The sequence below is a fragment of the Scyliorhinus torazame genome, unplaced genomic scaffold (assembly GCF_047496885.1).
Source record: "Scyliorhinus torazame isolate Kashiwa2021f unplaced genomic scaffold, sScyTor2.1 scaffold_342, whole genome shotgun sequence".
Classification (NCBI taxonomy): domain Eukaryota; kingdom Metazoa; phylum Chordata; class Chondrichthyes; order Carcharhiniformes; family Scyliorhinidae; genus Scyliorhinus; species Scyliorhinus torazame.
This window is the reverse complement of record NW_027308069.1, coordinates 3,046-15,823: the sequence shown is the minus strand read 5'-3', so window position 1 is coordinate 15,823 and position 12,778 is coordinate 3,046. Positions and strand designations below refer to the sequence as shown.

Sequence of the window (12,778 nt, the reverse complement as noted above, 5' to 3'; positions counted from 1 at the left end):
ACACACATTGATAGTCTCTACCCCACACATAGATACACAGTCTCTACCCCACACACATTGATACAGTCTCTACCCCCACACACATTGATACAGTCTCTACCCCACACATCGATACACAGTCTCTACCCCGCACACATTGATACACAGTCTCTACCCCACACACATTGATACAGTCTCTACCCCACACATCGATACAGTCTCTACCCCCACAGACATTGAGTCTCTACCCCACACATACATTGATACACAGTCTCTACCCCCACACACACATTGATACACAGACTCTACCCCCACACATTGATACAGATTCTACCCTCCACACACATTGATAATCTCTACCCCACACACACATTGATACAGTCTCTACCCCCCACACACATTGATGCAGTCTCTACCCCACACACATTGATAGTCTCTACCCCACACACACATTGATAGTCTCTACCCCCACACACATTGATAGTCTCTACCCCCACACACATTGATACAGTCTCTACCCCACACACATTGATACAGTCTCTACCCCCCCCAAACACATTGATACAGTCTCTACCCCACACATCGATACACAGTCTCTACCCCCACACACACAATGATACAGTCTCTACCCCCACACACACACAGTCTCTACCCCCCACACACATTGATAGTCTCTACCCCACACACACATTGATAGTCTCTACCCCACACATTGATAGTCTCTACCCCCACACACACCCAGTCTCTACCCCACACACACATTGATACAGTCTCTACCCCCACACACACCCAGTCTCTACCCTACACACACATTGATACAGTCTCTACCCCACACATTGATACACAGTCTCTACCCCACACACATTGATACAGTCTCTACCCCCACACACATTGATACAGTCTCTACCCCCACACACACATTGATAGTCTCTACCCCACACACACATTGATACAGTCTCTACCCCCCACACACATTGATGCAGTCTCTACCCCACACACACATTGATACACAGACTCTACCCCCACACACATTGATACAGTCTCTACCCCCCACACACATTGATACACAGACTCTACCCCCACATTGATACAGATTCTACCCCCCCCACACACATTGATACAGTCTCTACCCCACACATCGATACACAGTCTCTACCCCCACACACATTGATACAGTCTCTACCCCACACACACAATGATACAGTCTCTACCCCCACACACACAGTCTCTAAACCCCACACACATTGATAGTCTCTACCCCACACAGACATTGATACAGTCTCTACCCCACACACATTGATACAGTCTCTACCCCCACACACATTGATACAGTCTCTACCCCCACAAACACATTGATAGTCTCTACCCCACACACACATTGATACAGTCTCTACCCCTCACACACATTGATAGTCTCTACCCCTCACACACATTGATAGTCTCTACCCCCACACACACATTGATAGTCTCTACCCCCACACACACATTGATACACAGTCTCTACCCCCACACACATTGATACAGTCTCTAACCCACACACATTGATAGTCTCTACCCCCACACACATTGATAGTCTCTACCCCCACACACATTGATACAGCCTCTACCCCCAGACACATTGATACACAGTCTCTACCCCCACACATTGATAGTCTCTACCCCAACACACACATTGATACACAGTCTCTACCCCACACACATTGATAGTCTCTACCCCCCACACACATTGATAGTCTCTACCCCCACACACATTGATACAGCCTCTACCCCCAGACACATTGATACACAGTCTCTACCCCCACACATTGATAGTCTCTACCCCAACACACACATTGATACACAGTCTCTACCCCACACACATTGATACAGTCTCTACCCCCACACACATTGATACAGTCTCTACCCCCACACACATTGATAGTCTCTACCCCACACACACATTGATAGTCTCTACCCCACACATCGATACACAGTCTCTACCCCACACACAATGATACAGTCTCTACCCCCACACACATTGATACAGTCTCTACCCCACACATCGATACACAGTCTCTACCCCGCACACATTGATACACAGTCTCTACCCCACACACATTGATACAGTCTCTACCCCACACATCGATACAGTCTCTACCCCCACAGACATTGAGTCTCTACCCCACACATACATTGATACACAGTCTCTACCCCCACACACACATTGATACACAGACTCTACCCCCACACATTGATACAGATTCTACCCCCCACACACATTGATAATCTCTACCCCACACACACATTGATACAGTCTCTACCCCCCACACACATTGATGCAGTCTCTACCCCACACACATTGATAGTCTCTACCCCACACACACATTGATAGTCTCTACCCCCACACAAATTGATAGTCTCTACCCCCACACACATTGATACAGTCTCTACCCCACACATTGATACAGTCTCTACCCCACACACATTGATGCAGGTTACAGAGGGATATAGATAAGCTGCAGAGCTGGGCTGAGAGGTGGCAAATGGAGTTTAATGTCGAGAAGTGTGAGGTGATTCACTTTGGAAGGAATAACAGGAATGCGGAATATTTGGCTAATGGTAAAGTTCTTGAAAGTGTGGATGAGCAGAGGGATCTAGGTGTCCATGTACATAGATCCCTGAAAGTTGCCACCCAGGTTGATAGGGTTGTGAAGAAGGCCTATGGAGTGTTGGCCTTTATTGGTAGAGGGATTGAGTTCCGGAGTCGGGAGGTCATGTTGCAGCTGTACAGAACTCTGGTACGGCCGCATTTGAAGTATTGCGTACAGTTCTGGTCACCGCATTATAGGAAGGACGTGGAGGCTTTGGAGCGGGTGCAGAGGAGATTTACCAGGATGTTGCCTGGTATGGAGGGAAAATCTTATGAGGAAAGGCTGATGGACGTGAGGTTGTTTTCGTTGGAGAGAAGAAGGTTAAGAGGAGACTTAATAGAGGCATACAAAATGATCAGGGGGTTGGATAGGGTGGACAGTGAGAGCCTTCTCCCGCGGATGGAAATGGCTGGCACGAGGGGACATAACTTTAAACTGAGGGGTAATAGATATAGGACAGAGGTCAGAGGTAGGTTCTTTACGCAAAGAGTAGTGAGGCCGTGGAATGCCCTACCTGCTACAGTAGTGAACTCGCCAACATTGAGGGCACTTAAAAGTTTATTGGATAAACATATGGATGATAATGGCATAGTGTAGGTTAGATGGCTTTTGTTTCGGTGCAACATCGTGGGCCGAAGGGCCTGTACTGCGCTGTATTGTTCTATGTTCTATGATACAGTCTCTACCCCACACATCGATACACAGTCTCTACCCCCACACACACAATGATACAGTCTCTACCCCACACACACACAGTCTCTACCCCCCACACACATTGATAGTCTCTACCCCACACACACATTGATAGTCTCTACCCCACACATTGATAGTCTCTACCCCCACACACACCCAGTCTCTACCCCACACACACATTGATACAGTCTCTACCCCCACACACACCCAGTCTCTACCCCACACACACATTGATACAGTCTCTACCTCCACACACACCCAGTCTCTACCCCACACACACATTGATACAGTCTCTACCCCACACACACATTGATACACAGTGTCTACCCCCCCACACACATTGATACACAGTCTCTACCCCACACATCGATACAGTCTCTACCCCCACACATACACTGAGACACAGTCTCTACCCCAACACATTGATACAGATTCTACCCCCCACACACATTGATAGTCACTACCCCACACACATTGATACGGTCTCTACCCCCCACACACATTGATAGTCTCTACCCCTCACACACATTGAGTCTCTACCCCACACACACACATTGATACAGTCTCTACCTCCACACACACCCAGTCTCTACCCCACACACACATTGATAGTCTCTACCCCTCACACACATTGATAGTCTCTACCCCACACACACATTGATACATAGTCTCTACCCCCACACATTGATAGTCTCTACCCCCACACACACATTGATACAGTCTCTACCCCCACACACACATTGATAGTCTCTACCCCTACACACACATTGATACACAGTCTCTACCCCACACATCGATAGTCTCTACCCCACACACACAGATACAGTCTCTACCCCACACACACTGATACAGTCTCGACCCCACACACATTGATATACAGTCTCTACCCCCACACACATTGATACACAGTCTCTACCCCACACACACATTGATGCAGTCTCTACCCCACACACACATTGATAGTCTCTACCCCACACACACATTGATAGTCTCTACCCCCACACACATTGATAGTCTCTACCCCCCACACACATTGATACAGTCTCTACCCCACACACATTGATACAGTCTCTACCCCCCCCCCACACACATTGATACAGTCTCAACCCCACACATCGATACAGTCTCTACCCCCACACACACTGATACAGTCTCTACCCCCACACACAGTTAGTCTCTGCCCCACACATTGATACACAGTCTCTACACCCACACACATTGATGCAGTCTCTACCCCACACACACATTGATACAGTCTCTACCCCACACACACATTGATAGTCTCTACCCCACACATTGATACAGTCTCTACCCCACACATTGATACAGAGTCTCTACCCCACACACATTGATACAGTCTCTACCCCTCACACACATTGATGCAGTCTCTACCCCACACACACATTGATAGTCTCTACCCCACACACGCATTGATAGTCTCTACCCCCACACACATTGATAGTCTCTACCCCCACACACATTGATACAGTCTCTACCCCCACACACATTGATACAGTCTCTACCCCCACACACATTGATACAGTCTCTACCCCCACACACATTGACAGTCACTACCCCACACATCGATACAGTCTCTACCCCCACACACATTGATAGTCTCTACCGCACACACACAATGATACAGTCTCTACCCCCACACACACAGTCTCTACCCCCCACACACATTGATAGTCTCTACCCCACACACACATTGATAGTCTCTACCCCACACATTGATACACAGTCTCTACACCACACACATTGATTCAGTCTCTACCCCCACACACATTGATACAGTCTCTACCCCCACACACATTGATACAGTCTCTACCCCCACACACATTGATACAGTCTCTACCCCCACACACACATTGATACACAGTCTCTACCCCACACACATTGATACAGTCTCTACCCCCCACACACATTGATAGTCTCGACCCCACACACACATTGATAGTCTCTACCCCCACACACATGGATAGTCTCTACCCCCACACACATTGATACACAGTCTCTACCCCCCACACACATTGATACACAGTCTCTACCCCCCACACACATTGATACAGTCTCTACCCCCACACACATGGATAGTCTCTACCCCCACACACATTGATAGTCTCTACCCCACACACATTGATAGTCTCTACCCCACACACACAATGATACAGTCTCTACCCCCCACACACATTGATACAGTCTCTACCCCCACACACATTGATACAGTCTCTACCCCACACACACATTGATACAGTCTCTACCCCCCCACACACACATTGATACAGTCTCTACCCCCACACACATTGATAGTCTCTACCCCACACACAATGATACAGTCTCTACCCCCACACACACACACAGTCTCGACCCCCCACACACATTGATACAGTCTCTACCCCACACACACATTGATACAGTCTCTACGCCACACATTGATACACAGTCTCTACCCCACACACATTGATACAGTCACTACCCCCACACACATTGATACAGTCTCTACCCCACACACACATTGATACAGTCTCTACCCCCCCCACACACAAATTGATACAGTCTCTACCCCCACACACATTGATAGTCTCTACCCCACACACACAATGATACAGTCTCTACCCCCACACACACACACAGTCTCGACCCCCCACACACATTGATACAGTCTCTACCCCACACACACATTGATACAGTCTCTACCCCACACATTGATACACAGTCTCTACCCCACACACATTGATACAGTCACTACCCCCACACACATTGATACAGTCTCTACCCCCACACACACATTGATAGTCTCTACCCCACACACACCCAGTCTCTACCCCACACACACATTGATAGTCTCTACCCCTCACACACATTGATAGTCTCTACCCCACACACATATTGATACAGTCTCTACCCCCACACACATTGATACACAGTCTCTACCCCACACACATTGATACAGTCTCTACCCCCACACACACATTGATAGTCTCTACCCCCACACACATTGATACAGCCTCTACCCCCAGACACATTGATACACAGTCTCTACCCCCACACATTGATACAGTCTCTACCCCCACACATTGATACAGTCTCTACCCCCACACATTGATACAGTCTCTACCCCCACACATTGATAGTCTCTACCCCCCACACACATTGATACACAGTCTCTACCCCCAGACACATTGATACACAGTCTCTACCCCCACACACACATTGATACAGTCTCTACCCCCACACACACATTGATAGTCTCTACCCCCACACATCGATACAGTCTCTACCCCACACACACATTGATACAGTCTCTACCCCCACACACATTGATACAGTCTCTACCCCCACACACTCATTGATAGTCTCTACCCCTCACACACATTGATAGTCTCTACCCCACACACACATTGATACAGTCTCTACCTCCACACACACCCAGTCTCTACCCCACACACACATTGATACAGTCTCTACCCCACACACATTGATAAAGTCTCTACCCCCCCCCCACACATTGATGCAGTCTCTACCCCACACACACATTGATAGTCTCTACCCCCCACACACATTGATACAGTCTCTACCCCACACACACATTGATAGTCTCTACCCCACACACACATTGATAGTTTCTACCCCACACACACTGATAGTCTCTACCCCACACACATTGATAGTCTCTACCCCCACACACACTGATGCAGTCTCTACCCCACACACACATTGATAGTCTCTACCCCACACACACATTGATAGTCTCTACCCCACACACACATTGATAGTCTCTACCCCCCACACACATTGATAGTCTCTACCCCACACACATTGATACAGTCTCTACCCCACACACACATTGATACACAGTCCCTACCCCACACACACCCATCGATACAGTCCCTACCCCCCACACACATTGATAGTCTCTACCCCACACACATTGATAGAGTCTCTACCCCACACACACATTGATACACAGTCCCTACCCCACACACACACATCGATACAGTCCCTACCCGTCATGTGTGAGTACCCTTTAAGAAATGGGTGTTTATCAGTTTGAGAAAGCTTGGGTGTGTCTGTGTTTTTCAGTGCGCTGCACTGCTGTTGATCTCTGCCATCTAAAGACTATCTATGGATCATTTGGTGAATTCAGAATTGTAAAAAGATCTGTATTAACTGTAAACCTAATGTGTTCCTGTTTGAAGGTTCGTTAAGTCTTTTGGATGTTAAAAGGGCAGCGTACAGGGTTACTTAATGTTGTATTCTTTGGAGGTTTATTTAATTTACTGGTTGCTAAGATATTCACTGTTTGTTTTAAAAAGGTTAACTTGAGTTCATAGAATAAACATTGTTTTGCTTTGAAAAATACTTTTCGATTTCTGCTGTCCCACCCCTGTAGAGTGGGCCGTGCGCTCCCCATACCACAATCTATTAAAAGTTGTGGGTCAGGTGAACTCCATGATACACTTTAGGGTTCTCTAAACCCTGACCCATAACAATTGGGGGCTCGAGGGAGATAAAAGTCTATCTATTGGATTGGCTTAGTCAACTTAAAGACAGTGAGGGGTGAGCATATTGTGGGTGCTTTTCAGGTGTGGTATTTTAGTTTATTTGGCCGGGGGGCGGGGGGGTTGTTGTGGACAACGGCTCTTTCAGAGGCTCAAAGTTTTTGGGGGTAGAGACGGTCACATGCAGTACCTTACAGACAGAGACTAAAAGCAGACTGGTAGATTTGGCAGAAACATTGCAGTTAACATTACCTGACAAAATGCGAAAAGATGAGGTAATTATGGTGGTGGCTAAGCATTTAAAGTTGTCTGAGATACAGTCTTGACTCATTGGAAATGGCAAAAATTCAGTTGCAGATTAAGCAACTTGAACACGGAAAAGAATTAAAGCAGCTTGAATATGCAATGAAAGAAAAAGAAAAGGAAAGAGATGAAAGAAACAAAGGAAGAATAGCCCTAGCACAACAAAAAGAAAGAGATAGAGAGGAAAGGGAAAAAGAGAGAGTTTGAACTTCAGAAAATGGCTATGAAAGATGACAGTCAGTTAAAATTGGCAGACGTAAAGGGAAGCGTACAGTTGGATGATAGTGATGAGAATAGTGAGAAAGAGCATCAAAGTCGAAGTCTTGGTGGGAATCTATTTAAATATGTCCAAGCATTGCCACAGTTTGACGAGAAGGAGGTAGAAGCCTTTTTCATTTCATTTGAGAAGGTAGCTAAACAAATGAAATGGCCACAGGACATGTGGGTGTTACTGATTCAAACAAAGCTGGTAGGTAGAGCTAGTGAAGTGTTTGCATCATTACCGGAGGTGGTATCTGGAACGTATGAGGGGGTTAAAAAATCCATCTTAGGTGCATATGAATGAGTGCCTGAAGCCTGCAGGCAAAGGTTTAGAAATTTAAGGAAAGAATTTGGTCAAACATACACAGAGTTTGAAAGGCTCAGAGTAATTTTGATAGGGATAAGGGCTTTGAAAATAGACCAAACGTATGAAGCTCTCAGAGAAATTATACTTGTGGAGGAGTTTAAAAATTCAATTCCTGATGTAGTGAGAATTCTTGTGGAATTCAGGGTGAGAGGAGTAGTGTTCCATTATATACGGTCAGGTTGCAAAGTCCAGTGAAGAGGTAGTAGGAGTAATAGAGAAACTATCTTGTCCAGGAATACAGTTTATCTTGGGTAATGATATAGCTGGATTGCAAGTGGGAGTGATGCTTACTGTGGTTGATAAGCCAGTGGAAAATCAGACAACTGAAGTGTTGAAGGACGAATATCCTAGGATTTTTCCGGATTGTGTAGTAACAAGGTCGCAAAGTCACAGGTTAAGACAAGAGGAAAAAATCAAAGAGTGACGATGAATCAGAAACGATTTTTGATCAGATGGTTGAAAAAGAACAAGAACAGGTGGAGGATGAGGCGGATATTTTTAGTTCAGGAAAATTGGCGGAGTTACAACAAAAAGATATAGAAATAAAACGGATGCATCAGAAAGCATACACGGAAGAGGAATCTGAGTGTATACCAGAGTGTTATTACCGTAAAAGTGATGTCTTGATGAGAAAATGGAGACCTGTACATATGCAGGCGGATGAAAAGTGGGCAAAAGTTCATCAAGTAGTATTGCCGGCAGGGTATAGAAAGGAGGTGTTGCGAGTTGCACATGAGGTACCAGTGGGAGGTCATTTGGGAATAAGGAAAACTCAAGCTAAAATCCAGAAACATTTTTATTGGCCTGGACTACATAAAGATGTAGTTAAATTTTGTCGATCATGTCACACATGTCAAGTGTTCGGGAAACCTCTAGCAGTGATAAAACCAGCGCCCTTAATACCCATTCCAGCATGTGAGGAACCTTTTACAAGGGTCTTAATTGATTGCGTAGGACCGCTTCCTAAAACAAAAAGTGGGAATCAATATCTTTTGACTGTAATGGATCGTCTACTAGGTTTCCAGAGGCCATTCCAGTACGCAATATTACAGCTAAAAGATTGTGTAGGAGTTACTGGAGTTCTTTACGAGATATGGACTACACACAGAAATTCAATTGAATCAAGGATCAAATTTTACTTCAAAGTTATTCAAAGAAGTTATGGATAGTCGAGGAATAAAACAATTTAAATCAACAGCGTACCATCCAGAATCGCAGGGAGCGTTAGAAAGGTGGCATCAGACATTAAAGACAATGTTGAGGGCGTATTGTCAAGATTATCCAGAGGATTGGGATAAAGGAATCCCATTCGTACTGTTTGCAATCCGGGATGCTCCTAATGAGTCAACCAAATTTAGTCCTTTTGAGCTAATTTTTGGTCATGGGGTAAGAGGACCACTTAAATTGGTTAAAGAAAAATTGGAGAGAGAGAAATCGGAAATTACATTATTGGATTACGTGTCAAATTTTCGGGAACGATTAAATAGAGCAGGTGAATTGGCGAGACAACATTTAAGAGTTGCACAAAATGTGATGAAACGGGGAGCAGACAAGAAATCCAAAGTTCGTAGTTTTGCCAGTGGGGATAAAGTTTTAGTGTTGTTCCCAGTGGTAGGGGAGCCTTTAAAAGCTAGGTTTTGTGGACCGTATCAGATTGAAAGGAAATTAAGTGAGGTGAATTATGTGGTAAAAACACCAGATAGAAGGAAGACTCGCCGAGTGTCTCATGTGAATGCCAGGAGCATCCGGAATAAGGTGGGTGAACTTGCGGCCTGGGTTGGTACCTGGCACTTCGATGTTGTGGCCATTTCGGAGACATGGATTGAGCAGGGACAGGAATGGTTGTTGCATGTGCTGGGGTTTAGATATTTCAGTAAGTTCAGGGAAGGTGGTAAAAGAGGAGGGGTGGCATTGTTAGTCAAGGACAGTATTACGGTGGTAGAAAGGACGTTTGATGAGGACTCGTCTACTGAGGTAGTATGGGCTGAGGTTAGAGACAGGAAAGGAGAGGTCACCCTGTTAGGGGTTTTCTATAGGCCTCCGAAAAGTTCCAGAGATGTAGAGGAGAAGATTGCAAAGATGATTCTGGATTGGAGTGAAAGCAACAGGGTAGTTGTTATGGGGGACTTTAATTTTCCAAATATTGACTGGAAACGCGATAGTTCGAGTACTTTAGATGGGTCCGTTTTTGTCCAATGCGTGCAGGAGGTTTTCCTGACACAGTATGTAGATAGGCCAACGAGAGGCGAGGCAATATTGGATTTGGTACTGGGTAATGAACCAGGGCAGGTGTTAGATTTGGAGGCAGGTGAGCACTTTGATACACCCCCCATTGATAGTCTCTACCCCCCACACACATTGATACAGTCTCTACCCCCCACACACATTGATAGTCTCTACCCCCCACACACATTGATACAGACTCTACCCCCCATCTCCTTTCACCCTGGGCCTACCCCCTCCAACATTGGGGCTGGTTTAGCACACTGGGCTAAATCGCTGGCTTTTAAAGCAGACCAAGGCAGGCCAGCAGCACGGTTCAATTCCCGTACCAGCCTCCCCGAACAGTCGCCGGAATGTGGCGACTAGGGGCTTTTCACAGTAACTTCATTTGAAGCCTACTTGTGACAATAAGCGATTTTCATTTCATTTCATACCCCCCTCCACTGCTCCTCTCCTTCCACCCTGGGGCCCTCTCCCTCCACCCTGGGGCCTTCTCCCTCCACGCTGGGGCCCACTCCCTCCACCCTGGGGCCCTCTCCCTCCACCCTGGGGCCCTCTCCCTCCACGCTGGGGCCCACTCCCTCCACCCTGGGGCCCTCTCCCTCCACCCTGGGGGCCCTCTCCCTCCACTCTGGGGCCCTCTCCCTCCACTCTGGGGCCCTCTCCCTCCACGCTGGGGCCCTCTCCCTCCACCCTGGGGCCCACTCCCTCCACCCTGGGGCCCACTCCCACCACCCTGGGGCCCACTCCCACCACCCTGGGGCCCACTCCCACCACCCTGGGGCCCTCTCCCTCCACCCTGGGGCCCACTCCCTCCACCCTGGGGCCCACTCCCTCCACCCTGGGGCCCACTCCCTCCACCCTGGGGCCCTCTCCCACCACCCTGGGGCCCACTCCCTCCACCCTGGGGCCCAGTCCCTCCACCCTGGGGCCCACTCCCTCCACCCTGGGGCCCTCTCCCACCACCCTGGGGCCCTCTCCCACCACCCTGGGGCCCACTCCCACCACCCTGGGGCCCTCTCCCTCCACCCTGGGGCCCACTCCCTCCACCCTGGGGCCCAGTCCCTCCACCCTGGGGCCCTCTCCCTCCACCCTGGGGCCCTCTCCCTCCACCCTGGGGCCCACTCCCACCACCCTGGGGCCCACTCCCACCACCCTGGGGCCCTCTCCCTCCACCCTGGGGCCCTCTCCCTCCACCCTGGGGCCCTCTCCCTCCACCCTGGGGCCCACTCCCTCCACCCTCCACGCTGGGGCCCACTCCCTCCACGCTGGGGTCCACTGCTCCACTCCCTCCACGCTGGGGCCCACTCCCTCCACGCTGGGGCCCACTCCCTCCACGCTGGGGCCCTCTGCTCCTCCACGCTGGGGCCTGGGGCCTACCCTCTCCCCTGAAGCCTCCCATCCCTCCCCGAAGGATACACGTTGAGCCGCTGCCCCATGTCCTGCAGCAGGTTGGCCGCCTGCTGGCGGTAGGAGAGCTCGCGGTCGCGGTCCAGGCCTCCGCCGCGCCGCGACGGGCTGTCGTCCAGCTGCTGCCGGCTGAAGCACCACCTGGCGGGGGGGAACCCGCCGCCGCCGCCGCCCGCCGCCATTTAACCCGCCCCCGCCCCGCCGTGAGCGAGTGGGCGGGGCGGCGTGCTGACGTCGGCGAAAACGTCACGCGCCGGGACCTCGGCCACTCCCCGCGTCCCCTCCTCACTCAACCCGCGCCACACACACGGGGGGGGGGGGGTACCCCACAAGTGCGCGCACGCCCCCCCAGGTGCGCGCACGCCCACCGGAAATTACGTGGCGGCCCGCCGGAAGTACGCGCACGT

General features: G+C 49.1%; 1 long non-coding RNA gene across 1 annotated transcript in view; it reads right to left on the bottom strand.

Moving 5' to 3' along the window:
* Positions 1-12,577, bottom strand: part of LOC140406186 (uncharacterized) — a 202,703-nt gene extending 190,126 nt beyond the window's left edge. Inside the window, exon 1 of the long non-coding RNA XR_011939072.1 lies at positions 12,381-12,577. This is a non-coding gene — a long non-coding RNA (uncharacterized lncRNA). The remainder of the gene's footprint in view (positions 1-12,380) is intronic.
* Between the last annotated feature and the right edge of the window lie 201 nt (positions 12,578-12,778).